Here is a 26,719-nt window from a genome sequence, read left to right as displayed (position 1 = left end):
GAGTGGGTGGGTAGGGGAGTCGGGGTGGGTGTGGGGGTGGGGGAGGGTATGGGGGACTTTTGGGATAGCATTGGAAATGTAAATGAAGACAATACTTAATAAAAAAATCTAAAAAAAAAAAGAATCAAGTAATAGAACTTCTTTGTATAGTAAAGGGCATTTCTAGCTTCTTATTTCCTGTAATGGTAGTCAAAGGAACTCGGTTTAATTTGAAGCAGTGTTTACTAAGTGCACACTGCATACTACTATTTTATGTTAATACTGTACTGTGAAAAATTTTGAGTACTTGTAGTCAGGCTTCCTTATGCTTCTATGTCAGTTGTCAACTGTCACCAGCCATACCCCTAGTGAGTCTGCTTGCCTGGCTCATCTGTAGTCTCTAACTTTAATTTTTTTCAAATCTTATTTTTAATGATAGTTATTAAACGCTTTACCCTCCTTTTAGCCTATCACCCACCAGAGGTGGTAGGAAAGAAAGGATATGGGGGGAAGTGGACCTGTTTAGAAAGGTTCTTTGGAGCAACTCCTGACTGTCTGGAAATCAGCAGTTCAGTACACAGGTTAGCAATGACAGCTCAATCCACTTATAAACACTTCACTGATACACCAGCAGTCCAGTTCAGTAGAGTAATTTTTAGCAACAAAGGAGACACGACTTAGCAGAGACAGCCAGGCAGGAGAAACTCAGCCTTGGCATGAGTCAGCAGGAGGGACCAGCAGCAACATCAGGAGAAGTTCTCGGCTGTGCTTCTCTCAGGGAAGTGAAGATCAGTGTAGAGTTGCACAGCTAGCTGTACCAGCAAGCAAAGCTCTACCTTGTCACTCTGTGGAGTTCTGTTTATATCCTCCAAACATCACGCGTCCTCCATGGGTCTTGCATAGCACATAAGCCTGTCTCAGCTAACATCACTCTGCCAATCAGCCTGAGTCTGTGGAAGCAGCAAGAAGCTGCAGCACACCACCAGAAGTTTTTTTTTTTTTGGGCAGTTCTCTCTATGGAGTCCCCAAAAATGCAGCTCAACTATGCAATGTAAGGCAGATGAATACGTGTGTGTTGTTAGCAAAGAATTCATCACGTGTCCTTTCACATGCTTGCTTTGGCAGAACACCCTTTCGCCTGTGTCTGCTTTAGCCACACATTCCTTCACGAGTCTGCCTTAGTCTTTCACCTGTGTCTGCTTCAGCTAAACATTCCTTCATGTGTTTGCCATAGCAAAACACCATCCAACCAACTTCACTTCAGTAGTCCATGACTATGAATGACATAATGAATACTATTGGGTCAATGACATCAGATCATGAGTAATTTGCCATAATACAATGATGCTATATTTCTCTTGCTAATTTCTTTTCTTTTCTTCGTTGTGGTAATTAGGAGCTTCAACGGCAAGAAAACTAGAAGGAATTGTGTCATTTATAAATTTCTCTGACTAGTTAAACATGGAAAATTGTGAAAGTATGACTTACTTTTCTAAGGTAGATGATCTTTCTGGTGGTACTTTTCTTTTTAGTATAGTGATGTGAAAGTATGACTTACTTTTCTAAGGTAGATGATCTTTCTGGTACTTTTCTTTTTAGTATAGTGATTCCCAACTATTATAATGTGGTGGCAGTTTAATATAGCTCCTTATGTTGTGGTGACTCCCAACCATAAATTTTTCATTGCTACTTCATAACTGTAATTTTGCTAGTATTATCAATTATAATGTAAATATCTATGTTTTTTGATGGTCTTAAGGAACCCTCGTGAAAGGATCATAGGGGTGGCAACCCACAGGTTGAGAATCTGGTTTAGAACATGTAGCATGTAGTTTTTGATACCCCACTTTAATCTCTGGGCACTGAACTACCAACCCCACCCCAGTGCCCTCTGATCCACAGATGAAACACACATATATATTAACTTATTTAAATATGCTTTAGCTCAATGGTTGGGCTCTTCTAAGCCTTCATTGGCTGTCATACCCTTCTTTTCAATCCCAGCTCAGCACCCTAAGTCTTCCCTTTACTTAGTCGCCCAGTTTCCTTTTCCTTGGTCAACCACCTAAATCTGCCCTTGGCTTAATTATGTTTCTAATATTCTGGCTGCTGCTCCAGACCCAGGCAGAAAAGCAACCAGTGGGCACTCTGCCTGAGATCTCACATAGCTGATGGCTCTTTCTCACTCCGAAGCATGGCGAAATGTCTCTCTCTTCCCTTGTGTCTGCTAGCCTGCCTAGAGGAAAACTGGAAGTCCTGCCTATTCTGCCCAGCTCATTGGCCACTAGCATCTTTATTGATCTGTCAAGAAGCAGTTGGGGAACAGGATCGTCAGGGTTCGCATACAGATTCCTGGTCAGAGCATTAGAACTACCCCCTGTAGGTACAAGCAACAACTCACTCTGAGTTTTCACATTGCTCACTTTATGTAAGGCAGAGTCTTCCTCCACTAAATACACTTTTCTTTCTTGTTGTAAAAGTAATGCATACGCACTGAAGAAATCTTGGCAACTCTCTGTACCAAAACATAGAAGATAACTTTGTTCCCTATACCGCAAGTTCCTCATCCATATATTCAACCAGCTGAAGGTAAAATAATAATAAATACCATATCTGCACTGAATGTGGATTGCAGTTTTTCTTCTCATTCTTAAACAACACAATATCATATAACTATTTACATAGCACTTATATTGAACTAGACATTCTATGTGTATTAGTAAGCTTTCATTACTATCATAAGTGCTTGACACAAAGTGCTTATTAAGGAAATACTTTCATTTAGTTTTCAGTACCAAGAGTTCAAAGTCCAAATTATATTTTGGAAGTTCTGTTGGAACATGATGTTCCCATGATGGATGGCTACGTATATAAGGAGTTAAGAAATAAAGAAACAGTTAGGGAGTATTGTTACTTTTTTTTTTAATGCAAACATTTAATTATAAAGATATCTAAGAACCTCATTCAGTTTATCAAAGTGGAAATAATAGATAGTAAAGGCTTTATCAAGTATTATTACACATTTAAAAGAGCAAAATATTCTATATAAGATTTATAAGACATAAACAAATGATTAAATATATATTCAACACAGACAGATACACATGTAAGATGAGAGCAAATAACCATTTAAATTGATATTAATAACAAAATTGAAGGCATTAATAACAAACCCTTTGCATTTTATTTTTGTGAACAAAATGTCTCAATCATAATTGCAAAAGCTTCAATTTAAAGTTAAATCAAAGCCACCTCCTATTTAGTTGTTTTTATTTGATTGTGTGGGTTCTGATCCCAGAGCCCTGTGCATAGTAGGTTAAGTGCTGCACCCTGGCCAAGAGCGTCATTAAGATGGTTTACCAGCAGACAGTCCACAGTTGCCTGGACACTATCAGCTCACTTAGGGCTCGAAGCAGTTTCCTAGAGAGCCAAAATATATAGACTAAACAGGCTTTTTCAGTTAAATGATTCAGTAAATCTTAAAACTGGGAAACCAAGTGAAATTTTGCTGAGATTTGAGTTTAAAAACAAAGCACAACAGTGGAAAAAAGGAGAACCAGTGCCACATGAGACAGGTACGAGACAGGGGCACAGCATCTTTATTGATCTACATGCTGTAGAAGACAGGCATCACAATGGTTATGCAACCCATCTGTTTACCTTACTGCTTAACAGTTTTTAAGATTTCAGAAATACTTTTGAATTTATTATTCAACAAGTAGAACATACTACACAGAATATTTCAAAGCCACCACCAACAAAACAAATAAAAATTCTAACTAGCAATGTATTACATGTGGTGCGGTGTCTTACCAAGTCTTTTCTTCCTGGCCTTCAACTGAGAAAGGTGTAGGGAGAATACAATTAAACCATTTCTCCAAGACACATTTCCCACTTAATTACAAGGTTTGGTTTCTGACTTATTCAAAACATCCTGGTCCACAAATGGAATTTCAGAGAGGGAATCATGTTGGGCTAAAGAAACACAGGGTGAAACTGCATCCTCAATGCAAGCCCTACGTGAAACTGAAGAGCGGTCCAACTGCAAACAAATGGATGAAAAAAAAAATGTGTAGGAAATGTTGCTTTGTTTTTATATATTTTTCTCTCTTCCTTTCAGATTCATTCATCATCCTAAGATTGCCTTCCCAGCTCTTTTTTTTTTTTTTTTTTTGGGAGAAATCACTTCATTATTATTTGTTCGTTTAGTATTTAACAAAGTTACAAAAGTCTCACAGTATAGTCAAAGCTAATATGAAGTGTGTGAGTGAAAATAATAAAGATGTAAGCTCTGTTCAATGTACTCTTCTCTGGGAATAAATTCCCTATTGGTGGAGATGGAAAAGCCTCTCTTAGAGTGTTCACACAGGATGTGACATGTTTGCTTTGAGAAATAGAACACTTCCTCCATGTTAACACGTGACGGTTAAATGCTTTCTTTCTGAGTTTTACCTGCCTTGTGGTCTTTATTCTCATACCACATCACCGCACCACACATTGTAGGCGTCATGTCTGGTTTCCGATACTTTATATATGGTCACCCGAGGAAAAGTACATCAATGGAGATATTAAAATCTCTTGAAAATGCCATTTTTCTATACACATACAAACCAAAGTTCAACCTGGAACTTAGTGCCTTTATGTTGAGTCAAAGTTTGAAAGAATTCTAATTCACATATAAGCTAAAAGGATATTCTGCAAATAATTCTAAAGGTTACACGTACTCAGAGTCCATCTGCTTTTTAAACTGTGAAAGTATACGATGAATCTGACTTCTCTATTCATAACACAGACCAATGGTAAATAAGGATGTAAAAAACGTCTGCCTCTAATAAGCAGCATTCATGACGGAGAGATGCAAAGGTTAGCTGAGGTTCAAGGTGCAGCTTATTCTCCCTTACAATTGATTAGAAATGTTGACTAGAGTGGAAAGTAAACATATTTTCCATGAGTTTATACATTTTGATGATTAGATAAATTAATTAAGATTTTGTTATTAAAATAAAAGGTTTATTTAAAAATATTAATAACTTTACTATTTATCTTTATACTTAGGGAAATATTAATAACTTTACTATTTATTTTTATACTATACAAGTATAGATGTTACCAGCTTCTCTAACATTAAAAAGTTCACTCACTAATGAAAAAGGATGGCTCTTCTTCCCACTCTAACCTGCTTTTACCATGAAGAAATCTCACTGTACTTGCATGGAGGCTCTGGAGTATATGACAAAGGCATATTTGGGAAAATAGAAAAGAATCATTACATTTTTTTTCTCTTCGCAATTACAGAACTGAAGATAAGAATGATAGCTCTAATATTACAAGGGAAGCCTAAACATTGGAAAAAGAACAGAATATGACAAAATGCTTCTAATAACATGCCTGAGGTGAATAGAGATAGCTTGTATGTTCATGTGTGGCAGGTTCTAGACAAAACCTCCAGTCTTTAATCTTCAGATTCATATTTTGCCAGTCTTTTCCATAGGTCTTTGATTTGATCATTCTTTTTGGTGAGAATCTCTTTCATGTTTCGATAAGCTGCTGTTTGTTGAAATTTCTTCTCTAACTCCTTTTCAGCCATGCTCAGCTGCTCCTGTACTCTGAGGAGGTCATGTTTGGCTGCTGCTAGGTTCTCCTCCAAAGATTTTTGGCTTTCTGTCTTGTCATTAAGTGTCTTCTGAAATTCACTCCTAAGAGTTGCAACTGTATTTTCCAAGTCATCCAAGTCTTGGGCCTTTAGAAAATCCTGTTGGTTTTCTTGATTGAGCTGTAAATCTTGAAGTACTCCTTCCAATTTTGACTTCTCATCCAGAGCATTTACAGCCTGTATTTCAATGGTCTTCAGCCTTGACTTTAGTTTTTCATTCTCTTGTTGAAGTCTTAAAATTTCCTTGTTTAGGAGCTCTGTAGTTCCACCTTCATTAATCGGAACAAGCTTAGGCTTTGTGATATCTATGATGGGCTTTTTACTTGAAGATACAAATTCTGCCTTTTCAAATTCAGCAACTTGTTCTAATAATTCTCTGTTTTCAAGTTCAGAGATGTCTGTCTGTAGCTTTAGATACCACTTCTCAGCTTGGGAGAACAGCTGCCGTAGGAGCAGGACATTGGTGTAAGCTGTATTGATGAGCTCAGACTCCACCTCACTGTGTACCACAGCCTGCAGCCCATTTAGGACTTCTGAAACCTCATCAATGGTGAAAGTCTCCTCCACCAGCCTGCTGTCTTTGAGGTCCTGAAAGCAAGAATCTACCGTTTTAAGTCTCAAGCCTCTTTTTGAACGAGCAAAATGCATGTAATTAATGACCTCATTTTGATGGTGCTCATTTAGGCCCAACTCTGCCATGGTGGCGGCGGGATTAGACAGGCTGCTCCTTTTATCATACCCCTCCCGTAAGGACCATCAGTCTTTTCAGAGACAGGATCTCAGTTAATGGACTCCCACTAGATCACATCTGTAAAGGTTCTACCACTTCCCAGTATTGGCACTCGTTAAGCTTTTAACAGGTGGCCACTTGAATACTTGAATCATAAGTGTAAGTAATTAGAGATTCTCTAAAGCATAGAAGAGGTTTTATATATAGATGATATGGATGTATAATAACATTTTATATAAGCAATTCAATTATTCTTTAATTTTGGTATTCATAGGAAATTTTGGAATCCCTTATTACTAAGAATAACTATTCTATTTGTATATTAAAATAACTAAAATATGTTTGGTGTTCTAGATATATTTTTATAATCAAGGTTCTGTGTTGAAATGAGAAGATGGTAGATGATACACATGTATGGAATGCTAGAATCTCAGGGACATAAATCACAATAGAGTATAGCTATTCTAAGATATGGGTGATTGCAGGAAAACATTAGTTTTAGTAAAAAACACAGAAAGGAAACTTTGGAAAACAGAAGCAGAGAGTCTGGAGGTCTTGGCTTCTGTAGGGGAGTGTGAGTGCAACTTCAGAGGAACCATGGCTTAAGACAAAGAGAGCCTCAGGAAACTCCTACTGTTCTTTCAATAATAGATAACTGAGGGAATCAGGGAGAAAGGGAGGGCAAGAAAAAGGAAGGGGAGGGAGACTGGGGGAAGGAGGGAGAGAGGGAGGGAAGGAAGGAGGGAGAGAAGGAGGGAAGGAGGGAGGGAGGGAGGGAGGGAGAGAGACAGAGAGAGAGAGAGAGACAGAGAGAGATATGAAGGAGACCCTCTTAGGACTCAACCAAAACAGTGTGTCAAGAAGCTCTTTTGAAAGATCCTGAGTTTTCTAGTTGGGACATTGAGCATTTCAATTCCATTTTTATTTCAGCTTGTGTTCCTTTTAATGTTTCTATCTTCTTATTGAGTTCAGTTTTCAAATCTGGACTTACCTTCATCATTTCATCCTTTTGGCCTTGTATTTGTATTTTCTTGGATATAACCCATGTGTTTGTTATCCTCTTAGAGTTCAGTGAAGTATTTGTGTCTTTGTTAAAGTCCTTGAGTTCTTTAATAAAGTTTATAATTTTTTTCTTGATTCTGTGTCCTGGGCAGTTTTCATTATTGGTAAAATATTAGAATATTATTAGTATATATAAAAATAAATGCTAGCAGAACATATAAAAAGTGATATTCTTGCCCACCTATTATCACTTGGGTTTCAGGCTTTTGTAATTCAAGAACATTTGTTTTGAGTAAATATTAATCTTTCCAGCATACGTACTGAGAGAAAAGCTCTGCAGTGTTGCTCCTATCTTCCCCGTGGGCTTTGAATGTCTTTACAGAGACTGAGTTAGGTTTCTTTTTACTGCTCCATGGTAAGCACTGTCGTGGGAGGGAGAGAAATTAAGAATTTATACTTCTGGCTCTCGTGGAGGTAGCTAGCTCGAGGCTGGGGTGCGCTGAGCCGCGCGTGTGCCCTGCGCTGCCCAGACTAGCGAACAATACAGTCAGGATGGCTAAAGTTGACCCCAAGAAACTAAAGGGCAAGATGTCTGCTTATGCCTTCTTCATTCAGACATGCAGGAAAAAACATAGGAAGAAAACCCCAGAGGTTCCAGTCAATTTTGCAGAATTTTCCAAGAAATGTTCTGAGAGGTGGAAAACTATGTCTAGCAAAGAGAAATCAAAGTTTGACAAAGGCAGATAAAATACGCTATGATTGGGAGATGAAAGATTATGGACCAGCTAAAGGAGGCAAGAAGAAGAAGAAGGACCCAAATGCCCCCCAAAGACCTCCATCTGGATTTTTCTTATTCTGCTCTGAATTCCGCCCCAAGATCAAATCCACAAACCCTGGCATCTCCAATGGAGATGTGGCAAAAAAGCTGGGTGAGATGTGGAAGAACATCAGTGACAGTGAAAAGCAGCCTACGTCACCAAGGCAGCAAAAAGCTGAAGGAGAAGGATGAGAAGGGTGTTGCCGCCTGTAAGTCTAAAGGGAAGTTTGAGGGGGCCAAGGGTCCTGCTAAAGTTGCCCGGAAAAAGGTGGAAGAGGAGGAGGAGGAAGAGGAAGAGGAAGAAGAGGAGGAGGAAGATGTATAAAAACTCTGTCTCCTTGTAGATACCTTAGAGTAGTAGAGCGCTGTGATGGACATATCTCTTATTTGAGTTATGTCTGCTGACCTTGTTAGGTTTAATTACAAAATTTGATCACGATCATATTGTAGTTTCTCAAAGTGTCAGTGGCTTACATGAAGTGGCTGTGGGTGTCTGGAGCACCCTGAAACTGTATCAAAGTTGTACATAGCTCCAAACATTTTTAAAATGAAAAGGTACTGTCATGTCCTCCTCACTCAGTGCACTTTGCTGTTGGTGTGACAAGGCATTTGACGATGTTTCTGGCATTTTGTTCTCAACTTAAAAGGTAGTGTTAACTATATGGTTATTGGCTAGAAGTCCTGAGTTGTCAACTGTACATATCTATAGTTTGTAAAGAGAAAAAAAAAAAAAGCCCAGACAGATTCTTGATGCTCCTTGTTTGGCATGGAGGCTGTGAAGGGAAGATGCCTTTTGGAGGGGATGTAGCTCAGGTCGTGCACTGTGAGGCTGGACCTGTTGATACTGCGGTGGGCATCCATTTAGCTTCAGGTTGTCCTGTTTTTGTATATAGTGGAATAGCATTCTGCTGACATTCTTAGTTGTGGAAAGCGGGGAGGGGTCGGCTGGCATGAGAAGTGTTTGGAATTTTTTTCTTTAGTTAAGTGCAGTAGGTTTTAAACTTTTTAAAGAAACCGTAGAACTCATTATTGTCAGCAAAGCAAAGAACTACATCAATGGAAGTTCAAGAACCCTCTGGACCTAAATGCAATTTGCAACATTCTGTTTTTTTTTTTTGTATGTTTAGAATTCTGAAATGTTTTTGAAGTTAAATAAACAGTATTACATTTAAAAAATTATATTTGCAGTTATGAAATGCAACTAATGGAAATCTTTGCATTTATAAGATGCCTTAAATTTTACACTTAAATTGTTAGTTAAAACACTGAAATCAATAAAATAATTCAAGGAATATAAAGAAGAAATATATTAATATATAGTGAAGAAACATAGCTGACAGGGAATTGTGTGGGACAATGTTAATCCACAGAACAAACCTTCATAAATATGTAAATAAACATTAAAGAGCGCACTCAGGACTTATCCTCAGTGAGGCAGCAATGTGGCTTTGGGCCCCCCTCCATAGCTCACTCTGGGAACACAGAGAGAACAAGTGTCACTGGGCTTTATTCTAGCTCCAGCCTGAAGCTCACCTGTCAATATGAATACAAAATGGAGAAATACTGAGTTAGAACTTCACAGTATTACATGAGGTAGACATCTAGCCTGAGTCCTAGATATATCCCCTGCCTAGGCCTTTCTCCCTCATTGTACACTTCTCTCATTTGGTAGGTAATCTCAAGATCGTAGGCCAGCGATGCTCTGTCACTTATGCTCCCCTCCCCTCGTGTTCGCAGGCTAGGCTTAGCCTGGAGCTTCTGCCTCCTGGGTGCTGAGATTACCTTAGGTCATCTGATCACACTTCCTCACCTCTTCCTCTTTTCATTCTCTGCCTGGAGCTGCTTTATCTCCTCCCTCTGTCTTTATTGTTTCATCTTCTGTTCACTTTCCCTCTTCTAATTTCCAAACTTAATCTAATACTAACGGCTAGTCTTATTCTGTTTGTTTCTCCTCCATTTTCACTCCGAATAACTAATTTCTTATTACCCTATTACCCTTGGCCTTTCATTCTCCTCAAATGTTTTGAGTTGAAGAAATGATTGATTTTAATCAGTCATTTCTGTGTCTTTGTGGTGAGACTCTCCATGGGTATGCTGACTTACACAGGTGATTTTCTGCATTTGGAGCAGTGCTGAGGTGCAAGCCTGATACCCTGAGCATGTGGGTCAGAGGGTTAGCTACTGAGCTATACCCCCAATCCACTATAACAATAATACCTCAAACCTAGCCACACTTGAATACTGCAGATACCACTACTGACTGAATATAGGTGATTTTAAAAAATCCAGACAATAGCCTAGTCCCAGATATGCTGAAATAAAGGAAACATGAAAAATCAGGCAGCATAGTTTCTCTGAAAATGATCGGTTTCACAGTAATGGAATAAAATGAGCATTAATTATATGAAATTCCAGGAAGAGTATTAAAAAGAATGATTATAACTATGTCTAATGAAGTTTAAAGAGGACATGAATAAATCCTAAGTGAATTCTAAGAGAATGAAAGTAGTTCTCTTATAAGACAGGATAAGAAAGAAAATTCAATAAAGAGAGAAGTAAATTGAAAAATTGGAAAGACTCTAGGAGACAGTGAATGGAGAACACCAGGAGAACATGGCTCACACAATCAACTAAGCAGGGCTTTGTGGGCTCACAGAGATTGAAGTGACGAGCATGGGGCAGACATGCATGGGTCTGTACCAGGTCCTCTGCGTAGATACTATGACTAGTAGCTTGCTGGTTTTGTGGGACTCCTAATAGCGGGAGCTGGAGCATCTTTGACTCTTGCCTGTTCCTGAGACTCTTCCTCCTGTTGGGTTGCCGTTGGCTTGAGTGCTTTTGCGTTGTCTTAGCGTATCCTGTTTTGTTCTGTTTGACTGTTGTCTCTGGAAGGCCTGGCTGTTTCTGAAGAGGAAACAGAGGAAGAATGGGTCTTTTGGAGAGGGTGGGTGTGGGTAGCTGGGAGGAGAGGAGGAGGAGGAGAACCTGGGCAGGGTGTACTGTACAAAAGAAGAATCTATTTTCAAAAACCCTTAAAAAAAACCCTCAAGTCAGATAAAAACAACAACAAAGCCCACAAAAACATCCATGTAAAGGCCCACCTATAGAATAGACCGAGAGGAAGACAGATTATCAGAGTGTGAAGACAAAGTAGGTTAATTAGAATAGTCAGACAGTGACGAAGATAACATGTTAGGAAAGGGCACACAGACATAATAGCTATTATTAAAAGACTAACATATGAATCATGGAAATAAAAGAGGGAGAAGTTGCTCAAGCTAAATGCATAGAAAATATAGTCAATAAAAAATAGGAGAAAATGCCCCAAACCCAGAGAAAGAGGTCTCCCTGCAAGTAGAGGAGGCATTTATAATGCAAAATGAATGAGACCAGAAAAGAACCTCCTAACATCATACTGTAGTAAAAAAAAAAAAAAAAAAGAATAAGAAAGACTATATAAACCCAGAACGACAGCAAATTTCTTTCTTTTTGACATCAAATTTCTTAACAGAAATCATAATGCCAGGAGAACATAGGATGCTTAATGTCAAGCTTTGAAAGATGGTAACTGTTAACCCAGCAAATTGATTCCTAAGTAAAGAATGAAAAACTTTCCATGATAAGCACAAACTAAAGGAATTCCTGACTAAGCTAGGGCTACAGAAACCCTATATACATACTCCTATGAGCAGAAGAGAGAAAGACACAACCTATGAAGCCACAGGAAGAGGTTAACTGGACTAAGATAGCAAATAGGCAAATGAGAATTAAGGAAGTAGCAAACATTGAAAAAAATAAGGGATATATCCTTAAGGAATAAACTGAATCTTCTTTTGTGATTTTGTTTTTATTTTATGTGTATGGATTTGCTTACAGATATGTCTGTGAAGCACATGTGTACGGTACCCATGGAGGATAGAAGAGGGCATTAGGAATTGAAGCTACACATGGGTTTTAGCAGCCATGTGGATGGTGAGAATTGAGTTCAGGAAGAGAAGTTAGTACTCTTAATTGGTAAGCTATCTCTCTTGCCCCAGTAACTGAATCATAACGGTCTCAATTCTCCAAGTAAAGGCTAGCAGATTGGATTAGAAAATAGGATCCATGAAATATACCTCATTGGCAAAGAAAAACAGCCTTAGGGTGAAAAATGGAAAAAGATATTCCAAGTTAATGAAATTAGAGAGCAAGCAGATGTAGCAATACATCCGACAAATTAGACTTCAGTCTTGGAAGAGAAAGAAGGTGATTTCATTTTGAAAACTCCATCATGAGGATGTTGCAACTTTTTTGTTTTTGTTTTTGCTTTTTTGAGACAAGGTTTCTCTCTGTAGCCCTGGCTGTCCTGGAACTCACTCCTCACTCTGTAGACCAGGTTGGTCTTGAACTCAGAAATCCGCCTGCCTCTGCCTTCCAAGTGCTGGGATTAAAGGCGTGCGCCACCACTGCCCAGCTGATGTTGTAACTCTTCATATCTGTTCATTGAACATCATTGCATCTAATTTCATGAAGCAAAAGGTGCAGATGCACTTTACCACAGTAGTAGTAGGTGACTTCAATACCTTATTCTCATGAATAAACAAGCCATCTTAAAATAAGTAAGCAAGAAGACATCAAACTAATAAAGTTATGCATACATTTGCCCTATCAAAATTAAACCAATGAGATTGAAACAGAAATTAAAAAAAAATAACCCCTCAAGCAAAAGAAAACTCCAGGCCCCAATGGATTCATTGCTGAATTCCACCCAACCTTTAAAGAATTCAGACCGATGTTTCTTAAACTATTCCATTGAACAGACAGGAGAGGACCTGGAAAAGATCACAGCAAACAAAGAAAATTATAGGCTAATCTCCATGATGAACATAGATGTAAAAATTCTCAATAAAACACTTGCAAAGCAACTGCTACGTATGTCCTCTCAGTAAATCTCAGTTCTCACCTCCAGTCTTGAGCTGTCTCAGCACTGACACGTGTCCTTAGAACATGAAGCAGCGACATAGTCATGCATGTGATTTCTTTAAGTCAGCATAGTATTGTTGAAGTTTAGTCTTTTGTTGCATGTATCAACATTTCATTCCTTTTTCATTTGATATACATTCATTAAATGGGTAGTCTACAATTCATTTATTCACTGTAGAAGTTAAATAGTTTTGTTTTGTGGGAGGTATCTATTAACTTTACAGAGAAGCCCCTGATCTACTTTCCAAGGTGGCTAGACCACTTGGTATGTGTGTGAGAAGTTTAGTTTCTTCACATCCTAACTAGCAGCTGGTACTGTCAGTCTTAATTTTAGCTATTCTTACGGGTGAATAATGGTATTCTCATGGTTTTAATTAGCATTTCTCCCCTTATAATTTATAGTCTAATTAGGGAAAGAATATTTTTCAGTATTCTACTTAAGAATATAATATGTCTTCCCACCTGTTCAGTTATGTCATTAGATAATATTTTATCATTTTCTTCCTACGATGTTTTTACTGATCTGTTCTTTAATTTTTCAGTTTAATTGATGTCAAGGGCGAATTTTCTTTCTTTCTTTTTAATAACTTTTCCAGTATAGAAAGGACTATTTTTAGCTCATGTTCATTTCCTTAACCTATTTTGTTGGTGTTTTATTTCTTTTTACTTTTTTTTTCTTTTAAGTTGCATTTATTTTTTCATGAGAAGGCATTGTAGGGTTGACATGTCCATTTTCTTCTTGCTGGTGTGAGAAGTTCTGGCCAGGCGTAGAAAGGACAGAAGCAGGGAAGCTAGGTTACCTGCTTGCTGCAGGACGCTGTGGTGGTTGTGCTCCTTCCTGGCTTACAATTCTTGGGAGCTGTAGGACGACTACAAGAGGCCATGGTCAGTGCATGGAAACCTTTTATTGTTATTTTTTGATTTATTTGTGTGTGTGTGTTAATGTGTGTGGGTGTGCATATGAGACTGCACACGTTCATATAGGCCAGGGGTTTTGAATTCCATGGAGCTGGAGTTACCAGCAGGTTAATGTGGGTTCTGGGAAGTGACCTTGTGTCCTCTGCAAGATGAGGTTGTACCCCTTACCCACTAAGCCATATCTCCAGCCTTAGATTTCTTATTTCTAGTAACTCATTTCTTTAGTAAAATTTCTTGTGTGTTTTTTTAAGATGCACCTTATTTTTTTAATCAAAGACATAGTTCGTTTTATTTATTCACTAAATTTCTACCATTTTTCTTTCGATTTCTTAAAATCTCTAAAATAGCATTGTAAAATATCCTGAACACACATAATAGTATATATTAATTAAAATGGTACATATTTATTATTTTAAAGCATTTTCTTAGCAAAATTTGTAGGTATCTTTTACTAATATTTTCTTATCTTTTTATGGCTAAATTAGAAATATACTCTATGGATATAGCATTATTGTTCTATCTTGTTGATATATATATAATTGTTTTGCCTAATTTTTATAAGTTTAATAGTGCTACAACAAACATCATTGTATATGTATTTTCACAGTTGTTAACATTACTTTTATATCAAAGAAGTATACATTTAAATATTTAATATATTTAGGAAATGGACTTCCATGAAGATCATGCTAACTTATACTTACATTATATCAGCAATATACAGAAAAGCTCATTTATCTTGTGTCTTGCTAATATTTTCATGTGGATTTTAATTAATTGTTCTCTTTAAACTAGTTTAAAATTTTTTAAAATAAAATATTTTTAAAGATTTAGGTTTTTTCAATTAAATATTTTTAAAATTCTTCTCTCATCTTCTATCCCAGCCAGAGTTTCCCTCCCTCCACTCCTCTTAGTGTCCTGTTCACCTCCTCTCCTCCCCAGATTCACTGCTCCTCTGTTTCCTTCTGAAAAGAGCAGGGCTCCCAGGAATATCAACTGAACACAGCAGTTAGAATAAGACTAGGTACAAACCCTCATGTCAACTTCATAGGAGGAAAAGGGTCTCAAAGCAGGCAAGAGAGTCAGGGACAGCCCCTGACCCCACTGTTTGGTATCCCACAAGAACACCAAGCTATGCAAACGTAACATATATGCAGAGGACCTACTCAGACCCACACAGACTCTGTGACTGTTGTATCAGTCTCTGAGCCTTATGAGCCCTGCTTAGATGGTTCTGTGCACCATCCTCTTCTGGTATCCTTGATCCATCTGGCCCCTACAATAATTTTCTCAGCTTCTTCTTCATGTTTCCAGCTGAAGCTCCACCTAATGTTTGCCTATGGGTCTCTGTAATCTACTCCTATCAGTTGCTGGATGAAGCCTCTCTGATGACCAATTTAGGAATATATCAGAATATCATTAGGAGTCATTTCATTGACGTTTTTCTGTTTTACCAGTGGTGTTTGGTTCTATCTTAGTCTCTGGACTCTCCAGCATCTGGTTCCTGGTCATCCAGGCAGTGTTAGGTGTGGACTCCATCTGGTGGGCTTAAAGTTGGACCAGTTATTGGTTGGTCATTCACACAAGTTCAGTGCCTTCATGTCCGTCCGTCCCCCCCCCCCCCCATCTTAGAGGCAAGATAATTGATGATGATGTTCCAGTCCTACCACTGGAAGCCTTACTTGTTACAGAAGCTAGCCAGTTTAGGCTCTGTATCATCCTACAATAGGAGTCTTAGCTAGAGTCACCCACATATGCTCCAGGGAGTTTTCACTGCACAGGTTTCCACTTCATCCCCTTTCCCCCAAGTGCTGCCCAATTCCAGTCATCTCTTCTAGCACTTCCTCCCTCCCTACCACACCTGCCCCAGTCCACTCTCAAAATCTTCCCTGAGAGGTGGAATTAGCCCGTCTATTTTTTATTGCTCCTAATGGTAGCCATGATTATGTGATAGTCTTGACTTAAGTTATAATTCATCGACTAATGAGCTTTTCAGTCATTTTACATTCAACATAATTTTTGTTTCTTTGGTGAATCTTCTATTTCTTTTAAAATGTTTAGTGAGATTTATTCTATATGTATGGGTGTTTTGACTACATATACGTGTGTATCACATACATGCAGTATCTGCGAAGGCCAGAAGAGAACATTCAGTGTTCTGGAACTGGACTTACAGATGGTTATGAGCTGCCATTTAGGTGCTTAGAATCAATCATGGATCCCCTGGAAAAGGAGTCAGTGTACTTAACCTCTGAGCCATCTCTCCAGCCCTTCTGCTTCTTTAGTTTACTTTTTTTTTCCTTTTTTTTTTTTTTTTTTTTAGGGTATTGGGTTTTTTTTTTTTTTTTTTTTTTGGGGTTTTTTTGGTTTTGTTTTTTTTTGTTTTTGTTTTTGTTTTTTGAGACAGGGGACAGGGTTTCTCTGTGTAGTCCTGGCTGTCCTGGAACTCACTCTGTAGACCAGGCTGGCCTCAAACTCAGAAATCCACCTGCCTCTGCCTCCCAAGTGCTGGGATTAAAGGCATGTGCCACCACCACCCGGCTTTTTAGGATATTGTTGATGTGTGACTCAATTGTAAGATCTCTACATGTTAGGGAATAGCATGTATCATGTCTGTTACAAGAAATATCTTAGACCTTTAAAAAAACTTGTTGCTTAGTAGTCTTTGTGTTCAGTTTTGTTTTCCTTCCCTTTTGATCCTTGCCCAGGTTAGCTGTGTGGGACTTGTTACTCTCCCGACACTATTATCTCCGGTGCAGAGTCAGCTTTTGCAGTCATGTTTGGGGCTCCGACTTTTTGATGATGGAGTACATTGTCCATGGGTCATGTGGCCTACCCGTAGTCTAAGTTCTGTAACTATATGGAGCCCTCGTCCTGCAGCCTCTCCCACTCTCCTCGCTAGTTCCCAGTAGCAGCTGTATCTGGAAGTAGGCCAAAACCATTAATTCCCTTCAACTTTCTATTTTTAAGTAGTGAGTCTGGTTCTAGTTTTCAATCTCTGAGAGAGAATTTTTAATCTGCATTATCTCTAAGAAGCCAAACTACTCTCTGAATGTGATGGACCTGGCAGCATGGACAGGGACTTCCTTCAGCTATGACAGTCCCCATAGGCCTTTGTTAGCTGTGACTTTCTAGGTGTGTAACCAGTTGCTATAAGGCTCAGCTATCCTGCCATTGCCAGATAGATAGCAGTATTTGCATTGCTTTAATTTTATTATCATTTTTGTAGACTGTCAAAATTGAAAGAACAATGTTCTGTTCCTTTGATTAAACAATAAGATACTGAATGTGAAAATACTTTATAACTGAAAAAATAAATAAACAAGGTGGTTTATTGCTGCAGAAATGTGAATGTGGTCAGACAGCTTTCATTTTATACAGTGTTACTGTTCAGCAAAACTATTTAGCTTATTACTTGACACACAGTGAATATTCAATAGATACTAGGTTTTATTGTTTTGATTTTCTGTACTTTTATAGTATTTTCCTCAACATATTTCAAAACAAAGTTTTACTCTTGTATAGGTCATTGTCTTTTTGGTACTAAATTCTTCTTTTATTTTTTTGTAAATCATAACTTAAAGTTACGTTGCAAAGCAGAAGCGGTCAGAAATATTTTGCATTCTGCTGTTAACTTGTAGTAATTTTATGGTAAATCTTCCACTACTCTAAGTCTTAGGTTCATTGGTTTTTTTGAATATGTTTAGAGATTGGAAAAATAAAGTACAAACAACCGGAGAACAAACATCAGGAAAATGGTCACATAGCAAGTACTGTGCCCAACCTTTGGGCCAAGCATTTTGAGTTTTATGAAGGCATAGTACTATTACATGGACATTACTTGGTATTGGATCCTCTTATTCATCCTCAAATGAAACTGAAAACAAATTATGTAATATTTTTCATATTTAGAATGAGATTAGTTTGGTTATCAATACAATGTAATGTTGGCAATATAAGGAAACTATAGTAAACTACTTGTAAGTAGTGGTGATGTATTAGTCTACTATCTGGAGATTGAAAACACATGAACAGGAGTTTATCATTTCTTCCACTACTTTTTAGTTCTTATGTAAACAGATGACAACACTTTAGGGAATTGAGCTGGAACTGACCTGGAAACTTCTTCTTTGAGGACTGTCTCTCATAGTATCAGAAAATGCTGGGCAGGCAAGCTGCCAAAGGAGAAAATCAATATCTCAATAGTCTTATCTCGATGTAAACACAATGACAAGCGTGGCAGAGTAGCCCCAGGGGTGCAATAGTGGTATTTATATCTTGGCTGTAACCAACAACTACCTAATAGACTTAAGGCCTGCTCAACAGAAGAAAATTCATACTGGCAACTATAAACTTAGCCAACTGCTGGTGGCTTTTAAGGTCATGGATCCTAGAGGAGAAATTACAACTGCTACGTCTAAAGACTAGTATAGTTTTCTTATTTCATTCCAAGTATACTCACTAATAAGGATAGCTTTCACCCTTTATCAAAGAATCTGTTTTTTACAGCATATGGAGACCATTAAAAAGCCCTCAAGTGGTCAAAATGAACAGAACTGACCATGAGCTGCCCAACCTCAGCCGATATATCTACAATGCAACCTGCATACTTTTGGCTCAGAGAACATTGTGGAAGAAGGGCAGAAAGTAAATTGTACTACATAGCAGGTAGAAATCTTCCTTCTTTGGGGAAAAGCCATTTATTCTCATGTGGCTTATGTTATAAATATATTATTGTAAAAATGATTTTGGGGGTCATTGTCTTCATTATTTGATGACTTAGTATCACTCTTTGTTGTTCTCCTTTCTAACTATCATGTTATACATAGATGTACATTTGTTTAGGATGTGAGGGACTTGCTCCCAATATCAGCAGATTAGACTATGTGAAATTGAAAAGTTTCTTCCCAGCAAGGAAACTATCAGTAAAGTGCTCAGATAGCCACAGAGTGGGAAGAAGTCTTTACCCATTACATATGGGTATGTATATGAAGGAGAATATACATTTTTGTTTGTTTGTTTTGTGACTGGGTGACTGTGCTCAATGTTACACATTCTAAGCCTGCCCATTTTCTAACTTCATTTCTCTTTAGAGCTGAATAACATTTCATTTTATGTATGTACCACATTTACATTATCCATTCATGCGTTGCTGAATATTCATTCCATTTCCTTGGTATAATAAATACAGCAGCAATAAACATGGATATGCAAATTTCTCTATGATAGGACATGGAGGCATTTGGGTATATGACCAGAAGTTGAATACCTGGGTCATATGACAGTTCTATTTTATAGAAATGTTTCTATTTATTTTGAGGAGCCTCCAAACTGAATTCTATAATAGTTGTACTAAGTTGCACCCCTGCCTGCAGTAAATAGTGATTCCTCTTCCTTGATGATATCCCAGTCCTGTTGACTAGACTCAGGTGGTATCTCAAGTTAGTTTTAATTTTTATTTTATTTATAACTATGGATATCGAATACATTAGAAATAGTCATTAGTAACCTGTTTTTCCTTTCTTTTCCCTTCTTTCCTTCTTTTTCCCCTCCCTCCCTCCCTCCCTCCCTCCCTCCCTCCCTCCCTCCCTCCCTCCCTCCCTTCTTTCCTTCCTTCCTTTTGGAAATCTGTTCATTCAGTTCATTAGCTCATTTGTTGAGTGACAGTTTTATTTCTTTGGTATTTAATTTCTGCAGTAATTTGTAGATTCTGAATTCTAACCCCTTGCCTGGGATGAAGCTGGTGAACCTTTTTCCGTTCTGTGTCTGAGCATCTTGCTGTTAGTTTCCTTGCTTCAATTTCATGTAGTCCTGTCTTTTGACATTGGGAGCAAGTCCCTGTGAAGTTGAAGTTCTGTTCAGAAAGTTGTTGCCTACCCTAAGTTTTAACAAGTGTTTTCTGTTTTCAGCTTTTTGAATTTTTAAATTAAGGTCTTTGATCCATTTCAAAATGGATTTCTGAACAAGGTCAAAGAATGAAAAGAAATCTCATTCTTCTGCAAATGGATATTCAGTTTTGACAGCACCATTTGTTGAGTAGGCCTTTTTCCCAATGGTTTAGCTACCTTAGTAAAAATATAACTTGGTAGGCCTATCTCTGTTTTGTTTCTCAGTTCTGTTCTGTTCTGTTCTGTTCTGTTCTGTTCTGTTCTGTTCTGTTCTGTTCTGTTCTGTTCTGTTCTGTTCTATTCTATTCTATCCATTTGTCTGTTTTTATGCTGGTACCAGGCCATGTTTATCACTATAATTTTGTAGTATAATTTGAGGTTGGGTATTGTACTTTCTCTAGCTGTGTTTTGTTCTTCATGAATGCTTTGGCTAGTTATGGTTTTTGTGGTTCCATATAAAGTCTTAGATTGTTTGTTCTAGGCATGTGTAATATGATATCATGATTTTAATAGGTATTACATTAAACCTCGAGATCTATTTTGGTAGTATGGCTATTTTCACAACATACATTTTGCCAATCCCGGCCCATGAAAGATCTTTCCACCATCTACTGTCTTTTATTTCCCTTTAGATTGTCTTGACGTTTGCACCGTAGAGTTCTTTTTCTTTTTTAGCTAGTTGTATTCATAGGTGGTTAATGATTTTCAAGGTATTATGGATGAAATATTTTCCCTAATTCTTTCTCTCAGAATACATTGTTGGTATGTATGAAGACTGCTGTGTTTTTATATCCATTTTCTAATCTGAGCTTATTTTTTAACTGGATCTAAGATTTCTAGCAAACTTTATAGCCTCTTTTATATAGAGGATCATGTCATTTGCAAATACAAAGTTTGACTTCTTTCTTATTTTTACCACTTTATATCTTTCTCTTGTCAAACTGCTGTATTAAGACTTGGAAAACATGTTACATAAGAGGATAGAGTCAGCACCAACCTATTTATTGATTGATTTATGTTGAACCAACTCTACCTTTCTGGGATGGACCCCACTTGGTCATAATGTATGAGCTTCCTAATCTGTTTCTGAATTTTATTTGTAATAATTTTGTCAAGACTTTTGCGTCTCTTCTCATCAAAGAAATTGGTCTGTAGTTTTTTTGTTTGGCTTGGTTTTGGTTTTGATTCTTAAACAATTCAAATTGCTTTAAAAAGGAAGCAGCTAGTTCCCAACCTAGTAGACTACAAGAAATAATAATAATAATAATAATTATTATTATTATAAAAACCAACAACATTATTGATGAAATCAATGAACTAGAGACTAAAGAAGCAACACACAGATTCAAGCAAGGAGTTGGTTCTTTGAAAAAGTTAATAAGATTAACAAACCCTTAGCCAATCTTAGGAAAAGGAAAAGAGAGGACACAAATTAACCTAGTTATAGATCAAAAGGGTCTCTTTACAATAAATTCCAACGAAATACAGAACACTATTAGAGAATACTTTGAAAACTTACACTCTAAAAATCTTGGAAACCTAGAAGAAATAGAAGAATTTCTAAATGCATATCATTTACCAAAATTAAAGCCAGAAGATATATATATATATAAAACTTAAACAGATTCATTACAAGGAATGAAACCAAAACTGTAATAAAAAGTCTCCCTTCAAAGAAAAGGCCAGAACCAGATGGATTCACTGCTGAGTTCTAGAAAACTTTCAAGGAAGACCTCATACGAATTCTTCTTAAATTGTTCCACAAGATAGAAAGTTAAGGAAACAGATTCATTCAACAAGAGCAGATTATACACACAGAAAAAGTTTATTTATTTTCTGCTGTGATTTTTATAATTTCTGCCTGTCTACTGGATTTGATTTTGGTTTGTTCTTTTCTCCCAAACTCTTGAATTGCATTTTTTTTTCTGATTTTTAAGTGTAGGTACATAAATCTATAAATCTTTTAATTTGTCCTAGAGGATTTTTTAAAATTTAAAATTTATTCTTTGATGTTTTTATTTTCATATAATTCTAGTAATTTTTAATTTCTTCTTTGAAGAAATTTATCATTCAGTAATATGTTCTATAATCTTAATGAATTCATTTAATTCTTAGAGTTTTTTTCAGTTGATTTTAAGCTTTATTGCATTGTGGTCAGATATACACAGATACTTAATTTTTTCTGCATTCACTCAGATTTGTATTATGTTCAAGAATATGGTCTATTTTAGAAAAGCTTACATAGGCTAATGAGTAAAATGTATAATCTTTGATGGAATATTCTGTAGATATCTGTAAGGTCCATTTGAAATATGATGTAATTTAAATCAACCAATCCTTCCTTCCTTCCTTCCTTCCTTCCTTCCTTCCTTCCTTCCTTCCTTCCTTCCTTCCTTCCTTCCTTCCTTCCTGTGGCTATCTTCTTTTCAGTTTGTTGAAAGATTACTTTCTTGCTTTTTCTAGGGTGTAGTTTCCCTCCTTGTGTTGGTGTTTTCCATCTATTATCCTTTGTAGGGCTGGATTTATGGAAAGATATTGTGTAAATTTGGTTTTGTCATGGAATATCTTGGTTTCTCCATCTATGATAGTTGAGAGTTTTGCTGGGTATAGTAGCCTGGGCTGGCATTTGTGTTCTCTTAGGATCTGTATGACATCTGCCCAAGATCTTCTGGCTTTTATAGTCTCTGGTGAGAAGTCTGGTGTAATTCTGATAGGTCTGCCTTTATATGTTACTTGACCTTTTTCCCTTGCTGATTTTAATATTCTTTCTTTATTTAAGTCATTTGGTGTTTTGATTATTATGTGACAGGAGGAATGTCTTTTCTGGTCCAGTCTATTTGGAGTTCTCTAGGCTTCTTGTATGTTCATGGGCATCTCTTTCTTTAGGTTAGGGAAGTTTTCTTCAAAAACTTTTTGTAGATATTTATTGTCCCTTTACGTTGGGAATCTTCACTCTCTTCTATACCTATTATCTGTAGATACCTATATCTTCTCATTGTGTCCTGGATTTCCTGGATATTTTGTGTTAGGAGCTTTTTTGCTTTTAGCACTTTCTTTGTTGTGTCAATGTTTTCTATGGTATCTTCTGCACCTGAGATTCTCTCTTCTATCTCTTGTATTCTGTTGGTGATGTTTGCATCCATGACTCCTGATCTCTTTCCTAGGTTTTCTAATTCCAGGGTTGTTTCATTTTGTGATTTCTTTATTTATTTTATTTCCAGTTTTAGATCTTGGATGGTTTTGTTCATTTCCTTCACCTCTTTGATTGTGTTTTTCTGTAATTCTTTAAGGAATTTTTGTGTTTCCTCTTTAAGGGCTTTTAGCTGTTTACCTGTGTTCTCCTGTATTTCTCTAAGGGAGTTATTTATGTCCTTGTTAATGTCCTCTATCATTGTCATGAGAATTGATTTTATATCCAAATCTTGCTTTTCCTGTGTGATGGTATATCCAAGACTTGCTATGGTGGGAGAATTGGGTTCTGATGACGCCAAGTAACCTTGGGTTCTGTTGCTTTTGTTTTTAAGCTTGACTTCTGCCATCTGATCATCTCTAGTCGTACCTACTCTCTCTGTATCTGACTGGGGCCTGTCCTTTCTGTGATCCTGGTTGTGTCAGTACTTCTCATAGCCCAGCTGTCTCTGTGATCCTATGATTCTGTGATCTTGTGATCCTGAGATCCTGGCTGTGTCTGTCAGAGCTCCTGAGAGTTAAGCTGCCTTTGGGACCCTGAGATCCTGGTGTGACCAAGCTCCTGGAATCCTGGGATCCCATGACTAGAAGTAGTGAGGGAATGAAAAAAGGACAGATGCACAGAGTCCCAGACAGAAAAGCTGAGGTCAAATGGACTCTGTGTGATCTGCACTTACTACAACCTAGAACCTCAGCCTGCTATTATGTAAAACATAGACGGAGAGGTTAGCTAGTCTCAGTAGGAGGTCTCTGCATGTGAGCAGTCTCAGGTTGTAAGTATCTTGGATGTGGAAGCAGCCATTGATAGTTTTTGTATACACTGGTCAATTATTTGTAAATATTTCTATTTTTACTAGAGGAGACTTTGCTCTTATGAGCCTGATCCAGGGAGCCTTTGCAGTTTCCCATGCTTTGTTGCGTTGCCCATGTCAGCAGTCCTGCTCCCCTCAGCCTCCCTCTGCTCCTCACACCCACCCAGGGCTTCCTTGGCTTTCCACACCTCCAATCCACCTGGGATTCATTTTGTCTTTGGTGACAGATAGGAGTCTAGTTTCTTCTACATGGAGTTTTTCTCAATCCTGCTTGTTGAAAACATTGTCTTTCCTCCAGCTTGTATTTTTGGTACCTTTGTAAAAAGTTTCATGGACTTAAATCTGGATCTTCAGTTCTGATTCATTTATTTATGTGTTTATTTTTGTGACAGTACCATGTTGGTTTTATTCCAGTTGCTTTCTAGTGTAACTTGAGATTAGATATGGCAATGCCTCCAGCATTATTATTACTGCTCAGGATTGCTTGGCTAGTTCTAGTAGTTTTCTGATAGGGTCTTTAGGTTATCTTTTTTTTTTTTCTTCTTTAGGTTATCTTAAATATAGCATCTGGGAAAAAGAATATACTGACCTCCTTTCCTGTTTGTACTCCCCTTTATTTTCTTGTCCTGTCTTAATGCTCCAACTAAGACTTTGAGCCCTTTTTAGAGTACAAGCAGAGAGCATGAGGGGCATTGCTCTAGTCCTGACTTTAGTAGATTGCTTTGAGCCTTTTCTCAAATTAGGATAAGTTTGATTATCATATCACATTGAGGTACATTCCATCCAAACCTCATCTCTCTTGGCCTTTTATTATGAGTGGATGTTCGATTTCATTAAAAAGCTTTTTTTTTTTTGTATATATTGAGATGATCCTTTGATTTTTGTTTTTACATTTCTGTGAATTATTGTGTTTATTTATTTGTGTATTTTGAACAATCCCTGCATCTCTGGGATAAAGCCAACTTGATATTGGTGAATAATTTTTTTCAATGTGTGCCTATATTCATATTGCATTATTTTGCTAAGAATTTTTGCCACTATGTTCATTAGGGATATTGATCTATGGTCTTTTTTCTATGTCTTTATCTGGTTTTGGTATTATAGTAATATTTTTACTTTGTATAAGGAGTTTGGAAGTGTTTGTTCTATAGTGTGAACTAATTTGAGTAATATTGGTTGCATTTCTGCTTTGAAACTCGACTAGAATTTTGCTGTGACTCTATCTGGACTTGGGTCAGGGAATGTTTTGTTAATATTTGAATTTCCTTGCTTGTTAATATTCTGTTTAAATTATCGATCTTACCCTGGTTTAATTAGGTAAACCAGATGTTTGTGAATGGAGAGTGTTCAGAAAACAAGTTTCTACTGTGAAATAGCAAGTTACTGCAGAAGAGATGGAGACACTGTAGGAGTCAGAGGGGATGGAGGACACCAGGACATCTTGGCCCACTGACTCAACTAAGCAGGCCTTCCATGGCTCACAGAGACTGACGTGGGAAGCATGGGGCATGCAAGGGTCTACACCAGGTCCTCTGAATATATGTCATGGCTGTTAGTTCGGGGTTTCCTGTGGGACTCTTAATAGTGGGAGTTGGAGTATCTCTTACTCTTGCCTGCTTCTGGGACTTTTCCCCCTGTTGGGTTGCCCTGTCAGGCCTCGATATGAGGGCTTTTGCTTTGTCTTTTTGTATCTTGTTTTTTCCCCTTAGATGGTTGTATCTAGGAGGCCTACCCTTTACTGAAGAGGAAACAGAGGGCAAATCTTGGGGAAAGGGACTGTGAGGAGTCACTGGGAGGAATGGATAGAGGAGAAATTGTGTTTAGACTGTATTGTATGAGAGAAGAATCTATTTCAATAGAAAAGAATGAAAAATTAAAAAAAAAAGAGTCACAACTTTGGAGTCGCATTCTAATGCTCTGTCCTTTTTTAGGCATGTTCCCTCATCTTCTGTTATGCGGTTATGGGAATGCTATGGAGAGAAGAATCCTGAAATTATTAGCATTATCTTATCTTATTTTTTGTGTGCATGTGTATATGTGGGGTGAGCATGAGTCATAAGCACATCTTCTATGTTTCAGGGATATCAAAGATGCTAGAGGCTTATAAAGTAAACAGTGGCCCTGTAGAAAGGAGATTATCTGCAGAGTTAGTGAGCAGGAAGAATTAGGACATGGTAGCAGGGCTTAGAGATCTTTTAGGTTAGAATAAGGTCCCTAAAATTACCAGGAAGCATCAGAGCATTCTTAGTTGGATTTTAATAATCTAGTTAAGAACTCCCACATAAGATCATTTATATAAATATAATATTTTTAGTGCAGAGGATCCAGAGCTTGCTATTCAGCACTAACTATAGATTAATGGTCAGAAATAGTGTTTAGAATTGAATCTCCATGTTTAGACTTTTTAGAAGAAATTATTTATAAATCAATTTTAATAGTTAATGCTAATGTTTAATCAAAATTTGATAATCCATTTAAAAATGTTGCTACATTAATTAATATATTAATTATTCTATTAGAGGAGTGCATGCCATGATTCATGTGTGGAGGTCTGAAGACATCCTTCAAAAATAGGCTTTCTTCTTTTACCATGTTGGCGCCCAGGACTGAACTTCAGCTGCTATCAGTCTTGAGAGAAAGCATGTTTACTGGCCCTCTGTTATGTTTATTTTAACATTTATTTTATTTTATTATTTGAGAATTTCATCCATAAGTGCTTTATTTATATCATTTTTACCACATACTCTTCCCACCCGGCTCCTCTTCTGT

General features: G+C 37.4%; 1 protein-coding gene and 2 pseudogenes across 5 annotated transcripts in view; 2 read left to right on the top strand and 1 right to left on the bottom strand.

The window, feature by feature from the left end:
* Hpse2 (heparanase 2) overlaps positions 1–26,719 on the top strand; it is a 601,936-nt gene that overhangs the window by 101,348 nt on the left and 473,869 nt on the right. The gene's annotated exons all lie outside the window — the stretch shown is intronic.
* Gm6776 (predicted pseudogene 6776) lies at positions 2,904–6,353 on the bottom strand (annotated as a pseudogene).
* Positions 7,826–8,700, top strand: Gm18379 (predicted gene, 18379; annotated as a pseudogene).

Source organism: Mus musculus, chromosome 19 (genome assembly GCF_000001635.26).
Source record: "Mus musculus strain C57BL/6J chromosome 19, GRCm38.p6 C57BL/6J".
Lineage (NCBI taxonomy): Eukaryota > Metazoa > Chordata > Mammalia > Rodentia > Muridae > Mus > Mus musculus.
Note: the sequence above shows the minus strand (reverse complement) of the source record. Positions and strands in the feature narration are given on the sequence as shown.